Raw genomic sequence first — 18447 nt, forward strand, 5'->3', positions numbered from 1 at the left:
AAGAGTAGAAGATAGGGTGGAAGAAAGTGAAACAGAGTGTTCTAGGCAGAATGAAAAGCGTATGTGAAGGTACCAAAGCAGCAGGAACTGGGAAAGCTAGAAAACTGAGCGAAGGTCAGTGTGATCTGAACAGAACTGAACAAGGGAGACAGTCAGGAAATCTCGACTGGAGATATTGGCCAAATCTCACAGGCAATAAACACCATCTTTAGGATATAAATATTATAATACCCAAATTGCAATGGGAACCTACTGAAGTTTTATAAGTAGGGAAGAATGTGACCTGTTTAATTTTTTTTGAGATGGAGTCTTACTCTGCAACCCCAGGCTGGAGTGCAATGGTGTGATCTTGGTTCACCGCAACTTCCTCCCTCCTCCTGGGTTCAAGCAATTCTCTTGCTTTAGCCTCCTGAGTAGCTGAGACTACAGGCACACACCACCATTGTTGGCTTTTTTTGTTTTGTTTTGTATTTTTAGTAGACGCAGGGTTTCACCATGTTGGCCAGGCTGGTCTTGAACTCCTGACCTCAGATGATGCATTCACCTCGGCCTCCCAAAGTGCTCAGATTACAGGCATGAGCCACCGCTCCCAGCCCTGTTTAATTTTTTTGAAAGATCATTCTAGCTGTTCTGGAGAGACTAGGTGTCCAGAAATAGTTGTGAGTAGATCAGTTGGGAAGCCAGCACAGCAGTTGTCATGAGAGGTGGTGGTGGCTCAGACTAGGAGAGTGGCAATAGGAATGGAGAGAGGTGGATGGGTCCAAGACATATATTGGAGATAAAATGGTGGACACACACTGTGAGCAATGAGTAGGGTGAACAATTCATCCTAGTTTGCTGGGAACTTTTCTGTTTCAGCACAGAAAGTTCCATGTCTCTGGAAGACCCCCCAGTCCCAGGTAAACCTAAACAGTTGGTGACGGGGAAGGACCAATGATGAGTTTCCTGCTTCTTGTTTGAGTGGTGGGGCAAGTGGAAGTAGTGTTTATTAAAACTGGAAAGACTGAGGAAGTGGTAGGTATTGTGGAAATGACAATTTAGCTTTCACGTGTTAAGACTCGTATAAACCAACCTATGCAGGCCGTCTGCAGTAGAATGTTTTTTCCTTCAACTTTGAGTCAGGAGAAGAATTTATTATTTCAAAAGACTATAGGAAATATGAGATTTATATCCATCATGGGCAACTCTCCTTATTCAAGATTTTAACTACAAATGATTAATATTCTGAATTTTCTATTTCTCGGAGTAAATCTAATTTACAGGAATTCATTTGCTGATTCCTTGGCTTATTTCCCATTTTAAATAAATATATTCTTTATTTTGTCCATTTTTCTAAATACTACAAGGGCAAGTTGTACATATTTAGTTTAGTCAAAAGAATAAAATCTTAAAAACAAAATATCTCCAATCTTGCACAAGTTTTGACAGCTAATTTTTTCATATCCACATCAACTGGAATAAAAATAATTTATTAGCAGACGTCTTCTTAGCAAAGGTGACAGGTCAGCCTTGAATACTAAAGATCCTAGGTGCAAACCTCTGAAAAGAGTATGTTTTCACCAAAGCAATATTCTGGGTTAATTATAAAGAGTACCATGTGAAATCCAGGGAAAGGAAATTTTTAGGAGACAAGTGCAAGGCATTCAATTAGAGCAGAGAGATGAGGGAAATACCACACTCTGTCAAAGACATTATATTTAGGTGACTCTGTTATTGAACAATATTGTTGATTATGTTCAAATTAAATAGGGATAAGATCAGTATTTAACATTGGCCAATAGAAGGAAAATTATCTTGCTGCTCATGAAAGTAAAAGTCTGCCCTAGCAACTTTGTGCTATGAAGTAATTCACCTAATCCTTTAAGTCCATTCTAAGCAAATTAACACACTGGTCAAAATAGGAAAAAACAAATCTGAGAAAGCCATTTTAAAAATTAGACATTCCCAGTAAATAAGCAGTAAGATATAGTATTTTAATATATAATGTTTTAAAATGCTATTTCTCAAAATAAAATAAAAAAGCTCTCACTTTTACACAGTGAAGTTTTATGAATAAAATTATGTGCTTGCTTTAAAATGCAGAAGGAAAAAGTTTGAAATATATATAAAATATTGACAAAATATTGTTAATTCTGAGGTTGGGTGATGGATATACGAGGCTACATCATATGAGTTTTTTCCATTTTTTTTGTATTTTACATTTCCATAGTGAAAAGTTATATGTTTAACACCTTTTTTTCGTTGAGTATCCCAAATGTTGTAGTCTCTGCACAGAAAGAATTAATAAAATGGTCAGGGAGAGTGTCAGTAGATAAGCAAATACACTATGCTGACAAGAAAAGCAAACGCTGAGTGAGGCTTAATACCCTATTTGTCGGAAATTCCTCGACAATCTAAAAAAAAAAAAAGTAAATGAGACTACAAAATTGAAGAAACATCGCCGTTCATGGGATTCAAACCTGTGCAGAAAGTTCTCACTGGCCTGCAGGCTCTCGATAGTTGCGACCCCACGCTCTAAGCTGGGGCTTTATGTGTGTCGAAGTGCAGGAGGTGGAGGTGCACAACTTGGTGGCGACGCCACGAAACCTAACATGCTCCACGAGGTCTTGCAGGGGTAGGGCCCGGGGTTTGGGGAGGGACCTCTCTGTAGATTTACTTTATTCCCGGCTTCTGTCTTCCAAGATCCCTCACAGGTTAACAAAAACAATAATAATGGCAAACACCTAAATAGTGCGGACTCAGGCTAGCGCTCTCGCAAGCGCTTTCCGTGCATTAATTCATAGAATCCCAGAATCACCCTTAGAAGGTGAGTGTCTGTCCAGGGTCACGCGGCAAAAAGTGGCCGAGCTGAGGCTTTCCCCGGGTGTGTTTCCACGGCCATGCTCTTAACCATCACGCCACATTTTAGACGCGAGAATCTTAAATTATTTTTCCCCAAAGCGCAATGGAGACGCAATCGAGTTTGAGTGGTTTGAGTCTGGGGGTGGGGGTGGGGTGTGAAACCCGTGGTGTCAAAAAATCAAAAGCGGAACAAAGCTTTTTGAAGACCAGAAGCCGCTTTTAGGACTCAGTTTCCCAAATATCAACCCAAAAGCTGTAAAGCTAAGTTTGCTCAGTGAGCAGCTAAGGAGCGCCCTCGGTATCTCCGGTGGCTTTCGAACCACTCTACTCCGAGCTGCGGCTCGCTCGGAGGAGGAAGTTAGGTTTATGATCAGTTCTACGCGCTGCCCCGCGGCCCTTCAGCTGGCCACAACCTCCGCATCCACCCAAATCAGCTGCCCCTGTTTGCAGCCGCGAGGGAGTCGGGGACCAAGTCCTGACCACCGTCTCCTAGAGGATTACATGTCCCTGCACACATGGAGAAAAAAGTCGAGAAGGATAAGTGATAAATCATAGGGAATTTGGGCGGTGGTGACATCGTTAACGCCATTCTCGCCCTGCTGGGACGCACACTTTGCGTTTCTGAAATTATCAGTCTATGGTGTGATATCCCAGGAAAGCTGCCCGAGTCCTCCCGTTGGTTGAGTACCCTTCGATTCATTCTGTGGGTAAATCAACTGTTAGTAGAGGAAATTGAAATTTTTTAACTATTCAAAGCCGTGAGTGCGGGAGGGGGATGTTAGGGTGGATGGTGACCAGGAGGAGTTTCCAACATTTTTCCGTCTTAAGATCCGGAGCCTAGCAGGGACATAATTTTCCACTCACTTGTGATTGGTGCCAAGTAGCTTTTGGACATTCCAAAACCACAGATGTTCCTCTCAAATTGTCCTCCCACTCTGTTAAAATCTGTTGGGGAGCGTAGCTGACTTGCTGTCTCACCAGAAACGCGAAGAAGGTGGATGCAAGAAGGGCTTTGTGGAAATCGATCCAGTACTGGAGCACTGCCTGAGTGCTGGTTTTAAGAGCCCTTATCCAGTCAGCCAGATGAGGCCCGTTCTGTAGTGGAAGCAATTGCTTTCCCAGACTCTAATGAATCAGTGCTCACTTGTGATTTTGCCCTAGTTTTTTTTTTATTTTAAGATTGTGGTTACCTCAAAAAAAAAAATTACAAACATTCCTAAAATTCTTCCTTTGACATCCCTTTTAGGAGAATACAAAACTGTCATATACCCAGAGTTAAATAATAAAACCCTAAAATATTTTTTCTTTCTCCGTTTTCTGGGAGTGTCTGTTTGCCCTTGGTGAGGATCTTTGATATAGTTTATACGATTGTATATCGGTTGATAATCCATTGCTGAAGGCTGGGAACCAGCATTTCCATGGAGATAAGAATCCCTTAGAAGAAATTACATTAAACTTTGACCCTTGACTATTTGTCTTATTTACTGTTTGGAGACAATTCTCAGAGAAAATGTCTGCTTCTCAATAAATTGTGGCAAGAAATAAGCCAAACATTCTTCTTACCCTCTCTCAGTTGATCTTCCAGCAATGAATGTTTGATATTTTCCACTATTTTTTATCTCCCCCAATTTCATTCAAAACGCTGTCTTTATTTGGGATTTGCATTCAGGTCTTTCAAATTGTGGATGGCAGTTGCTCTCCTAAGTAGACACTACCTTACTTTTTCCTGATCTCTAGAGTTTGGGCCAGACTTTTGCTTGGTTGTAGATGTTCTTAAGTGCTAATTCCTCCTAACTGGCTTGAAATGAGCAGATGATTAAATAAGAAGGTAGCTGGTCCATCAAAGAAAAGTTACGTCATCATGCAACTTGTATTAGAGACTAAGAATTCATTCAATTAATGTTACCCAGTCTTCAAATTGTTCCACTAGTATAATTTGATTTTTAAAATAGTGATAGGATAGCTTGTCCAGCAAAGGGTTGGCAGATCCTTGACACTTTTCACATTTTTGTTTTGCAACACTCTTTACTAGTTGCCTAACAGGGTAATTATTTCGTAATGGATTCTCTCTGAAAGAATAGCCTCCACTAATTGGGAGTCTTTCTCACCTCTTTTCTTTTTCTAAAAATTAATTTTCTTTAAAACAATCTCTGTTCAATTTTACCCATGCCCAAGACTGTTCTGTTGGAGATGGCCAAAATAAAAATTGAGCTTTAAACAACTGAAGCTCAAAGAATTGAGCATTAAACAACTGGGCATCCAATATTTTCTTGCCTTTGTTTTCTATTTTTCTCTCCTTTCCACATCAACTTGAGACCGCATCAGTATAGCATAATGTCAGCAAGGAAATTTTCTGATATTTCTCTTTCCAGTTAAGGATCATCTGGAAAGAGTAGGGGTGTGTGTTTGTGTGTGTGTGTGTGCGCGTGTGTGTGTATTGAAAGAGAAAGTAGATAGCATGCTTCCCACATCGGTGATCTTGGATTTCTCTCACACATGCCCTATTGTAGAGTGATGACAGTCACATTTTTAAAAATTAATAAACTTTCTTTTTATAGAGCACTTTTAGGTTCACAGCAAAATTAAGCTGATGATACAGAGATTTCCCCCATATCCCCTGTTCCCATACTAGCACAACCTCCCCCATTATCAATATCTCCCACCAGATTGTTACTCTTGTTACAATCAATGAACATTTATTGACACGTAATTATCACTCAGGGTGCACAGTTTACATTACCATTCACTCTTGGTGTTGTACATTTTGACAAGTGTATAATGACATGTATCCACCATTACAGTATCATAAAGAATAATTTCACTGCCCTAAAAATCCTCTATGTTCTGCCTGTTTATCACTTCCTCCCCTCTAAACTCTGGAAACCACTGATGTTTTTACTATCTATCTCTACAGTTATGCCTTTTCAGAATGTCATCTAATTGGAATCATAAGTATGTAGCCTTTTCAGATTTGCTTCTTTCATTCAGCAATGTGGATGTGTCTCCTCCACATGAAAAACTCCATGTTTTTCACAGCTTGATAGTTTCTCTCTCTCTTTTTTTTTTTTTTCAGAACTGAATAATATTCCATTGTCTGGATGTATTACAGTTTACTTATCCACTCACCTAGTGAAGGACAGTTTTGTAAGCTCAGTTGCTTACAAATTTTGGCAATTACAAATAAAGCCACTATTAACATTCATGTGCATGTTTTTGTGTGGGCATAAGTTTGGGGTGAGTACCAAGGAATGTTTACACTATTAACATTCATGTGCATGTTTTTGTGTGGGCATAAGTTTGGGGTAAGTACCAAGGAATGTGATTGCTGGATCATATGGTAAAAGTATATTTGGCCGGGCGCGGTGGCTCAAGCCTGTAATCCCAGCACTTTGGGAGGCCGAGGCGGGCGGATCACGAGGTCAGGAGATCGAGACCATCCTGGCTAACACGGTGAAACCCCGTCTCTACTAAAAAAATACAAAAAACTAGCCGGGCAAGGTGGCGGGCACCTGTAGTCCCAGCTACTCGGGAGGCTGAGGCAGGAGAATGGCGTAAACCCGGGAGGCGGAGTTTGCAGTGAGCTGAGATCTGGCCACTGCACTCCAGCCTGGGTGACAAAGCGAGACTCCTTCTCAAAAAAAAAAAAAGTATATTTAATTTTGTAAGACACTACCAAGCTGTATTTTGTATTTCTTTCAGGAATGAATGAGAGTTCCTGTTGTTTCACATCCTTACCAGCATTTGGTGTTATCAGTATTGTGGATTTTGGCCATTTTAATAGATGTGTAGTGGCATCTCATTGTTGTTTTAACTTTTTGTGGTTTTAAATGAGCACTTTATATGATTTACTTTTCTCTCCTTTCTTAGTATATCAATTATCTTTCTCTATGTACTCTTTTTTTTTTTTTTTTTTTTTTTTTTTTTTTTTTTTTTTTTTTTTTTTTTTTTTTGAGGCAGAGTCTCGCTCTGTCACCAGTCACCAGGCTGGAGGGCAGTGGTGTGATCTTGGCTCACTGCAACCTCCACCTCCCGGGTACAAGCGATTCTCCTGCCTCAGCCTCCTGAGTAGCTGGGACTACAGGAGCATGCTACCGCATCCAGCTAATTTTTGTATTTTTAGTAGAGGCGGGGTTTCACCATGTTGGCCAGGATGGTCTCGATTTCTGGACCTCGTGATCCGCCTGTCTTGGCCTCCCCAAGTGCTGGGATTATAGGCATCAGCCACCGCACCCAGCCTGTATTTACTTTTTTTAAGTGGTTGCCCTGGAGCTTGCAATATGCATTTATAGCTAATCCAAACACACTTGCAAATAACACTATACTGTTTCTTGGGTAGTGTATGTACCTTTTAATAACAAAATATTCCTAATTCCTGGAACCCTCCTGTCCTTTTATCATTGCTGTCATTGGTTTCACTTATACATAAGCATACATAATTTAATACGTTATTGCTATTATTATCTGAACAAACTGTTATCTATTAGATAAATTAAGAATTAAAAAAAGTATTTCACTTTAATGTATTCATTTTTTGATGTTCATCCTTTCTATAAGTAGATCCAAATTTTGGACCTATATTATTTTCCTTCTCTCTGAATAACTTCTTTTAACATTTCTTATCAGGCAAGTCTACTGGTAACAAATTCCCTCAGTTTTTCTTTGTCTCAGAAAATCTTTATTTCTTCTTCAGTTTTGAAGGATAATTCTGCAGGGTACAGAATTCTAGGTTGATAGTATTTTCTCTCAACAGTGTAAAAATTTTATTTCGCTATCTTCTTGCTTACATGGTTTTAAGGAAAATTGGATATAATTGTTATCTTTGATTTTTCTATAGATAAGGTATTTTTTCCTCCTTTGGATTCTTTTAAGATTTTTTAAAAATCTTTGATTTTATGAAGTTTGAATACTGTGATATAACAAGAAATATATCTGTGTTCTGTGCCCCTGGTTCCTGAGCTAATATTTGGTCTTTGACCTGGGTTCCTAACACAGAGCTCCTAAGACTTTTGTAATTTCCTGAATGATAGGAGTGTGTCTAACACTAATCTTCTAAATCTCTTGGAATTTCCTGAGTTATAGGAACATCTTTTGTTCTAATGAGAAAAATCTTGGTGAGCTCCTAGGTAACCTCAAGAAGAGGGCTGGTTGCCAGGGCAACCAACCATACTATTTTAGAGTTTGAACTTTTAGCCCCACCCCCTACCTCAAGGGAGGGAAGAGGGACTGAAGTTTGAGTTGATCACCAGTAGCCAGTGATATATGTAACGAACCATGCTTACATAATGAAGCCTCCACAAAATCTCAAAAGGACAGGGTTCCTGGAGCTTCCTTGTTGCTGCGCATGTGGAGGTTCTTGAAGGGTGGTGCTCCTGAAGAGGGCTTGGAAGCTCCATGTTTCTTCCCACATACCTTTCCCTATGTACCTCTTCCATCTGGCTATTCATCTGTATCCTTCATAATATCCATTATAATAAATGGGTAAGCATAGGTATAGTGTTTTCCTGAGTTATATGAGTCATCCTAGCAAACTAAACCCAAGCAGTGAGTAGAAGGAACCCCAATTTATAACTGGTTGGTCAGAAGTATGGGTGACAATCTACTACTGGTGTTTGGCATCTAAAGCTGGTTGCAATCTTATGGGACTGGGTCTTTAACCTATGGGATCCAACTCTAACTCCAGGTAAATTGTGTCAGAATTGAAATGGATTAGAAGACACCCAGCTGACGTTTGCTACAGGATAGATTGCTTGCTTGTTGGTGGGGAGAAATTCCCACACATTTTGTCACAGAAGTCTTCTGTGTTGATTGCTATGGTGTGAAAGCAGAAGGAAAAAAAGATAAAATTTTGAGTCTTTTTCCATTCAATTATTCTTATTCTTAGTGGATCTGCGGTAGTTCCTCATTGTGCTTACATATTTGTAAGGATTAGCATTGCAGGAGTCAATTAAGCATCATTTCCTGTTAGGGCAACATTTCACAGGAAATAGGCCCATGGTTTTATCTATCTAGAGACAGATGGAACTAAGAAGATAATTTTAAAATGTTTTAAAAATCAGACTGTTGATAATTTAACAAAATTTTAAATCAACTTGTCTTTCTCTTACGTATCAGTAAAGTATAAATGAGGCTAAATGCATTTGTTATGCTACCTTCTGATTTGTCTTCTTCAGTGTGATGTTATGTAATCGTATGAGTTGAATTGTTATTTGTGTGAACTGGGTAGCTACAATCCTACCACCATAGCATAAGCATTAGAGGCACATAAATGCTAGCAGGGCCAAAATTAGGCATTGAAATAGCCATCCCTCCTATTCAGGTTGTAATTTGGCAAGCCTAGGCCAAAAGTTGCAGGCTTCTGAAGAGTCATCTGTTATACCATGATTAGGCACTCCAGTTTTCTTTCTTTTTTTCTTTCCAGCAGATGGTTTGTTACATACTCCTTAGCAGATTCTGACATCCATGACCACTGTCTTGCCCAGTTTTCTTATTTTTAATATAATGTCTTTCATGGATTGCAATAAATTTTAAAATCCCAGATAAATTGGCAACAATATAACATTCTTCCCAGAGTTTCTTTCTCTCTAAATAATAAGAGAGTAGTAAGTTTATTCTAACTCAACAGTCAAAATAACAGCTATTATCCAGGACAATGATGCTTCCAAGACTGTAGTAAAGCCTATAAAACATAAAATAATCAAGTTAATGTACAGTTGTGAAGAATTTAAAAAATTAAAAATACCTCTGTCTTCTTCTGTCTTACCTTTTAGAAGCTAAATCTATCATGTATCTGAACTCTCAAAGCTCTTTATCTATACCTACTATGTATGTACAACATTCTCTGGATATTATAGTTATTTTTGCCCATGTCTCATTTTCTGTACACAGCTATAAAAATTTTGTAGGCAAGACCTTCAATGACTGATTAATCTTTACAGGCCCCAGAACATACCACATAGGCTTAGGTGTGCAAGTAACAGAGCTGAATTCTGTTGGGATTAAAAGTTAGTGTAGGAGAAGCAGACACAAATAACACTGAAAAACTAGGTACTGTCTAGTGCCTGCCATTAGTGAGGCAGAGTTTCCAAGTGCCAATTCCAATATTTATTACGTCTTTCCTAAGCAACAAGAACATTTATTGGAAAGCCCCATCACTACCATCACCACCAGATGTATACCAATGACATGTATAAATAAAAATGTTATGTGACCTCACATCTGTTAGAATAGCATATGTGTGTGTGTGTGTGTGTGTGTGTATATATATATAGAGAGAGAGAGAATTGTACACACAACGCTTGTTACTTTCATGTATATTATATATATGCTATTCTAATAGATATGATATATACACACACACACATACGCACATATACCTATATATGAAAGTAACAAGTGTTGGTGAGAATGTAGGGAAATTGGAATTCTTGTGCATTGTTGGTGGGAATGTAAAACGGTGCAGCCACTATAGAAAACACTGTGGTGGTTCTTAAGAAACTTTAATATAGAATCACCATATCATCCAGCAATTTCATTTCTGGGTATACACCCAAAAAAATTGAAAGAATGGTCTTAAAGAGATATTTGTACACTCATGTTCATAGCAATGTTATTCACAATAGCCAAAAGGTAAAAGCAACCCGGGTGTCCATTGATAGATGAATAATAAACAAAATGTGGTATATGCATATATAATGTATAATTGTTCAGCCTTAAAAAGGAAAAGAATTCTGACATATGCTACAGGGATGAAACTTGATGGCATTACACTAAATGAAATAAAACAGTCACAAAAAGGCAAATACTATATCATTCCACTTATATGAGGTACTTAGAATAGTCAAATTCATAGAGATAGAAAGTAGAAAGCTGAAGGCAGGGGGAAAATAGGCAGTTGTTTTCTAATGGGAATAGAGTTTAGTTTTGCAAGATAAAAAGAATTCTGGAGATTGGTTGCAGAACAATGTGAATATTCTTAACATTATTAAACTGTACACTTGAAAAACAGGATGATACATTTGTGTTACATGCACAGTAGTGCCCCTTTATCCACAGTTTTTCTCTCTATGGTTTCAGTTATCCATGGTCAGCTTCTATTCAAAAATATTAAACGGAAAATTCCAGAAATAAACCATTCATATTTTTTAAATTACACAGTTTTCTCAGTAGTGTGATGAAATCTCTCACTGCCGTGCTTCATCCCACCCAGAATGCAAATGATCCCTTTGTACAGCATATCTGAGCTGCAGATGCTACCAGCCCATTAGCCACTTAGTAGCTGTTCTGCTTATCAGATTGACTGTCATGGTACCACAGTGCATGTGTTCAACTAATTCTTATTTTACTTAATGGCCCTAAAGTGCAAGAGTAGTAATGCTGGCAATTTGGATATGACAGATAGAAGCCATAAAGTGCCTTCTTTAAGTGAAGAGGTGAAAGTCCTTGACTTAATAAGAAAAAAGATCATACGCTGACGTTGTTAAGATCTACAGTGAGAATGAGTCTTCTATCTATGAAATTCTCAAGAGGAAAAATAAATTCATGCATAGTATATATAGGGTTTGGTGCTATCCACAGCTTCAGGCATACACTGGGGATCTTGGAATGTACCACCTGCAAACAAGTGGGTACTACTGTCTTTTATTATAATTAAATATTAAAAAGTTATGTGAGGCCTCCAATAAGTGGCCCTCCTGTTTTCCCCCTCCTAGAACAGATATGTGGACTGAGGTTCTAGAACTTCACTGGACTATGAGGTGATACTGAGAAAAAGAGCTACAAACCATGGTGTAGCAGAGATAAAGGGAGAATGGGTCCCTAATGCTCCTAGAGTGATTGACCCACCCCTGGACTGCTTTCCTCTCAGCATCTGATATGGTTTGGATGTTTGTCATCTCCAAATCTCATATTGAAAATTGATCCCAGTGTTGGAGGTGGGGCCTGGTGGGAGGTGTTTGGGTCATGGGGGTGGATCCTTCATGAATGGCCTGGTGCCCTCCTTATGATGAGTTCCTGCTCTGAGTTCATGTGAGATCTGGTTGTTTTAAAAGCATGGCACCTCCTCCATGGCTCTCTTGCTTCCTGTCTTGCCAAGTGACATGCTTCTCCTGTTTCACCTTCCACCATGAATAAAAGCTCCCTGAGGCCTCACCAGAAGCTGAGCAGATGCCAGCACCATCTGCTTCCTGTAAAGCCAGTGAGCCAATTGGCTTCCTGCAGAACCGTGAGCCAATTAAACCTCTTTTCTTTATAAATTACCCAGTCTCAGGTATTCCTTCATGGCACCACAGAACAGACTAATACAGCTTCTACCTATTCAATACCTTTAAATCTTTCCCTCTCTGTCTTATAACCCAATTGTATTTTGACCATGACATTTACTAGTGCCAAAAATGCTTTTATTTGTTATTTATCTCTCCTTCTTACTTCATGTTCACTAGAATATAAGCTCCATTTTCATGGAGGGACTGTCTGTTTTGTATGCCACTGTTAGTTCCACTGCCTAGAAGTGCCTGACATATAATAAGCACTTAATACATGTTTATACAATAAGAGAAAGAATAACAACACAAATGGAAAATAAGGGACATATTCAAGCATTCTGTAGAGATAGAATAGTTCTGCTTGATTGTGGAGTGGAGAAATAAGATAGATGGAAACAAGGATGACTCCAAGATTTGGAGCCTGGGTGACTAGGTCAGGTGGCATTAATACAAGAAGTCATCAGAACAAGATGATGAAATATGTAGCAAAGGGAAATGAAAATAAAACCTACATATAATAGGATACCAGGGGGTGAAATAAATGTAAAATGGTGAAAATGTGGGTCATGGGTGTTTGGAGGAGCTGCTACACACCCACAAAAGCTCAGTTAAGTTTCCAGTGTGGAATGGAAAGAGAGACAAATAATCTAACACCAAACTCTTTTTATATGTCAATGACCATCAATCACTATTAAGGGCGGAAAAAAAGTAGTACCAGTACTGACTACGCCAAAAATAATTAGAAATAAATATAGTGTGCACAAAATAACATAAATTTCAAAAGAAAAAAGAATTTTCTATGGCAGTTTCAGCGTAGCTATTTTATTGCATGAACACTTTATTGTACTGAATAGGGTCAAATCACAAATAAAGTTCTCTAAATCCTTGTTTTTTTCAGAATTTATTACCCATGCACACTCACTCTCCAATGTGGCACCAAAGATGTTCCTTATTTAATAAGAGATTAATAACATTGAGTCTTATAATGGATAAGCCTTTTCATAGTGACTGATTCTCATGTTGACAAAAAAAAAAAAAAAGAAAAAGAAAAGAAAAAATCAGCCTTGCTTAAAGTTCTCACTGAACATTGCACCCCAGAGACTGCTAGGTGTCATAATTTTCAGGTTCAGACAGGGTCCTATGGAATCCTAGTAGCAGCAGTGTCTAAACTGCTGGCTGAAGGTCTCCCAGGCAAGAGACTGGTTCTCTGGAAGGTAAAAACCCTAATCCCTGAAGTGGTCTTCCTCAAACTTCAACTTTACTATCACAAAACCTTCCAGGAGGAGCTGCTAGTCCACAACCATCTGGGACAACAGGAGTTGTGACCTCAGCAGTGTCTTGGTCGGGAGATGTTAAAGGAGCACCCTGAGGAACAAGAAGTAAATGATAAATGGAAATTGAATTTTTTGCTAAAATTGACATAAGTTAAAAAGATGAATTAATGAGAGTACTTCATTAAAAATAAAGTGAGGATTCTGGGATGGTGAAGTAGATGTACTTTTCCCTGTTCTTTCTACTAAGTACAACTAAAAACTCTGGAGATTATACATAAAACAAACATAAGAAGTCTCTAAAAGCTGAAGAGAAGGCAGACTGGATAGGAACCTCAGGATTCAAGGAATTACCCAGTAATGAGTTCCCTAGGTTTTCTTTTGGCCGTATTTATCCTAAACTTGAAAGTGAAGACAGTAGCAACCTGAAAATGCCAACAGAAGCAGATTTAACAGTAACAAAAGCTTGCTGCTGCAGCCCAAGGATCAAGCAAGGGGCAGCTTAGCAAGATAAAAACCCTTTTAGATAATAACTGCTCTACTCCAGCCAAACATGACAGAAAAACTCCCCTTGCCAGAGTAGTATCAGAGAAAGCCAGGTTAAACAAAAGATTCTGAATAAGATCCAGAGTTTCAGAACATAATATAACAATTTCCAGGTTTCAGTCAAAAATCCTTCTTCATACCAAGGAGCAAGAGATTCTCAGACTGAATGAAAAAAAACAAAAAAAAAAAAACAAAAAACAATTAATATTAAAACTGAGAGGACAAATATTAGAATTATCTAACAAAGATTTTAAAGCTGCCATGACAAAAAGGCTTGACCAAGCAATTACTAACATGTCTGAAACAAATAATAAGAAAAAACAGACACAGCAAAGACACAGAAAATTTCAGCAAATAGGAGATAAAAGAAGAACCAAATGGAAACTTTAGAAATGAAAAACACAATAACTGAAATAAAAAAGAGCTCAGTAGATAGGCAGAATGGCAGAACTGAGGGGGGAAAAGGAAAGAATCACTGAACTGAAAGAGAACAACAGAAATTAACCAATCTGAATACCAGAGAAAACAGACTAAGGAAATTAAAAACAGCCCCAGGAATCTGTGAACTATAACCAAAGAGCTAATGTTCATATCATTGGAGCACCAGAGGGAAAGAAGAGGAGGGCAAGGATGAAAAAGCCAAAAAAAAAAATAATAATAATGACTGAAAATTTCCCAAATTTGTCAAAAGACATAAACCTACTAAATTCAATTAAGTTGAGAAAATCCTAAACATAATAAACCCAAAGAAATCCATACCAAGACAGGTAATAATTAACCTTCTGAAAACCAAAGACAAAGAAAAAACTCTTGAAAGTAGCCAAAGGCCGGGCGCGGTGGCTCAAGCCTGTAATCCCAGCACTTTGGGAGGCCGAGACGGGCGGATCACGAGGTCAGGAGTTCGAGACCATCCTGGCTAACACGGTGAAACCCCGTCTCTACTAAAAAATACAAAAGCTAGCCGGGCGCGGTGGTGGGCGCCTGTAGTCCCAGCTACTCGGGAGGCTGAGGCAGGAGAATGGCGTAAACTCGGGAGGCGGAGCTTGCAGTGAGCTGAGATCCGGCCACTGCACTCCAGCCCGGGGGACAGAGCGAGACTCCGTCTCAAAACAAAAAAAAAAAGAACGTAGCCAAAGAAAATGATACCTTAAAATAAAGGAAAACAATGAGAATGACAGGAATTTTCATCAGAAACAATAGAGGCTAGAAGGAAGTGTCACAATATTTTTCAAGTGATGAAAGAAAAGAACTGTCAGTCCAGAATCCTATATCCAGAGAAAATATCCTTTACAGACGAAGGTGAAATCAAGATACTTTTAGATGAAGAAAAATAGACTTTGTTATCAGCAGAGCTACCGTAAAATAATGGCTAATAGAAAGTCTCTGAACAATAGGAAGTGATAAAAAAAAAAAAAAAAAAAAAAAAAAAAAAAAACTTTAAAACACAAAAAAAAAAAAAAAAAAAAAAAAAACACTAAAAAAAAAAAAAAAAAAAAAAAAAAAAAAAAAAAAAAAAAAAAAAAGGAACCTTGTAACACCAGAAAAGAAGACAAAACACAGTAAGCAAAAATATTGGGCTGGGCACAGTGGCCTACACTGTAATCCCAGTGCTTTGGGAGGCTGAGACAGGAGGATTGCTTGGGACCACAAGTTCAAGATCAGCCTAAGCAACATAGTGAGATCCCCATCTATACAACAACAACAACAAAAATTAACTGGGTGTGGTGGCACTCACCTGTAGTCCTAGCTACTTGGGAGGCTGAGGCTGGAGGATCACTTGAGCCTAGGAGCTTGAGGCTGCCGTGAGCTATGTTCATCCCACCGCACTCTGGCCTGATAGGGTGAGACCTTGTCTCTAAAAAGCAAACAACAACAACAAGAATTGGCACATGTAATAGACTTTCCTTCTCCTCCTGAGTTTTCTAAATTGTGTTTGATGATTGAAGCAAAAACTACAACACTGTCTAAAGTAATTCTAAATGTATGTAGAGTATGTATTTACAAGAATTATAAGTTGGGAAAGGTAAGTATGGAAATACTTTATGTGAACTTGACACTGGTAGACTGTGACAACTTATATACATAAAATGCAATATATAGAGAATCCCCTAAAAATGCCATACAAAGATACACACACACACACACACACACACACACACACACATATACAGATCAAAATGGACTTTAAAAAAAAGTCTCAGTTACCCACAGGAAAGCAGAAAAAAAAAAAAAAAAAAAAAAAGGAAATGCAACACAGAGAACAAACCAAAAGCAAAAAATAAAATGGCACCAAGTATATGCTGTCTACAAGAAATTCACTTCAAATATAATGATATAAGTATAATAAAAGTAGGCCAGATGCAGTGGCTCACATCTGTAATCCCAGGACTTTGGGAGGCTGAGGCAGGAGGATCACTTGAGGTCAGGAGTTCGAGACCAGCCTGACCAACATGGTGAAACCCCATCTCCACGAAAAATACAAAAATTAGCCAGACATGGTGGCAGGCACCTGTAATCCCAGCTACTCAGGAGGCTAAGGCAGGAGGAACCACCTGAACCCAGGAGGCATAGGTTGCAGTGAGCCAAGATCATGCTACTGCACCCAAGCCTGGGCGACAGAGCAAGACTCCATCTAAAAAAAAAAAAAGTAAATGGGGCCAGGTACAGTGGCTCATGCCTGTAATCCCAGCACTTTGGGAGGCCGAGGCGGGTAGATCACCTGAAGTCAAGAGTTCAAGACCAGTCTGGCCAACATGGTGAAACCCTGTCTCTTCTGAAAATACAAAATTTAGCCAGGTGTGGTGGCTTGCGCCTGTAGTCCCAGCTACTCAGGAGGCTGTGGCAGGAGAATCACTTAAACCCGGGAGGTGGACTTTGCAGTGAGCCAAGATCGCACCACTGCACTCCAGCCTGGGTGACAGAGTGAGATTCCCTCTCAAAAAAAAAAAAAAGTAAATGGATGAAAAAAGGTAGACCATGCAAATATCAGTTAAAGCAAAGGAGGAGCAACTATATTAACGTGAGATAGAGTAGACTACAGAACAAAGAAAAGTACCAGTCACAAAGGGGGCATTACATAATGACAAGAGTGAATTCACTAATGCAACGTAATAATCCTAAATGTATCTGTACCAAAGAATAGGTAGGCAAAATATGTGAACAAAAACTGATAGAACCGAAAAGAGAGATAGACAAATCCACAATTATATTAGACAACAATTGATAGGACAACTAGACAGAAAATCATCAAGGATACAGAAGAACTGAACAATACCATCAGCCAACCAATAGACATTTATAAAACAGTCCGCTCAACACCAGCAGAACACATATTTATTTTTAAGTACCCATAGAATATATAACAATATGGACCATATCCTAGGCCAAAAGACAAACCTCAACAAGTTTAAAAGAACTAGAATGTGTTCTGCATTCATAAGGAAACCAAACTAGGAATTATAGCAGAAAGATAGGGAACAACTGCCAAATTCTTGAAAACTGAATACATTCCTAAATAAGTTAATAACCAAAGAGGATGTCTTAAGGAAAATGAAAAAATACATTGAACTAAATGAAAATTGTAAAACAATAATATTTGTAGGACACAGCTAAAGCAGAAGAAGCAAATTTATAGCATTAAGTGCATATGTTAGAAAAGAGGAAAAGTCTCAAATCAATAATTGAAACTTTCACTTCAAGAGCCTAGAAAAAGAAGAAGAAAACCACAAAGCAAGCAGAAAGAATCAAATAATAAAATAAGAGCAAAATCAAATGGAAAATTTTAAAACTATAAAAAATCAATAAAACAAAAAGCGGGTTTTTTGAAAAGATCAATAAATTAAAACCTCTAGTAAGACTGATATATAAAAAATTAGGGAGGACACAAATGACCAATAACTACAATGAAACAGGAGCTATCACAGCAGACTCTGCAAACACCAAAAGGATAATAGGGAATACTATGAACAACTCTCTACATATATATTTATTCTATTTTTGAGACAAGGTCTTGCTCTGTTACCCAGGCTGGAGTGCAGTGGTGTGTGTGATCATAGCTCACTTCTGACTGGAACTCCTAGTCTCAAACGATCCTCTTGTCATCCTCCTGGGTAGCTATGACTATAGGTGTTCACCACCATGCCCAGCTAATTTTTAAATTTTTTTGTGGGGATGGGGGTTTTGCTGTGTTGCCTAGGCTGGTCTCCAACTCCTAGCCTCAAGCAATCTTCTTGCCTTGGCCTCCCAAGTTGTTGGGATTACAAGCGTGAGCCACTGCGCCCAGACTGTACACATAAATTTAACAACATAGACCAATTCTTTGAAAAACACCATCGCAACTCATCCAATATGAAATAATTTTAATGTCCTAATAAATACCAAGGAAATTGAGCTCAAAATTATTAACTTTTTTTCAAAACAGAGTTTCACTATCACCCAGGCTGGAGTGCAGTGGTGTGATCACAGCTCACTGCAGCCTTGATGTCCTGGGCTTAAGCACTCCTCCAGCTTCAGCCTCCTGAATAGCTGGG

Source organism: Rhinopithecus bieti, unplaced genomic scaffold, assembly GCF_001698545.2.
Source record: "Rhinopithecus bieti isolate Rb0 unplaced genomic scaffold, ASM169854v2 scaffold_18466, whole genome shotgun sequence".
Lineage (NCBI taxonomy): Eukaryota > Metazoa > Chordata > Mammalia > Primates > Cercopithecidae > Rhinopithecus > Rhinopithecus bieti.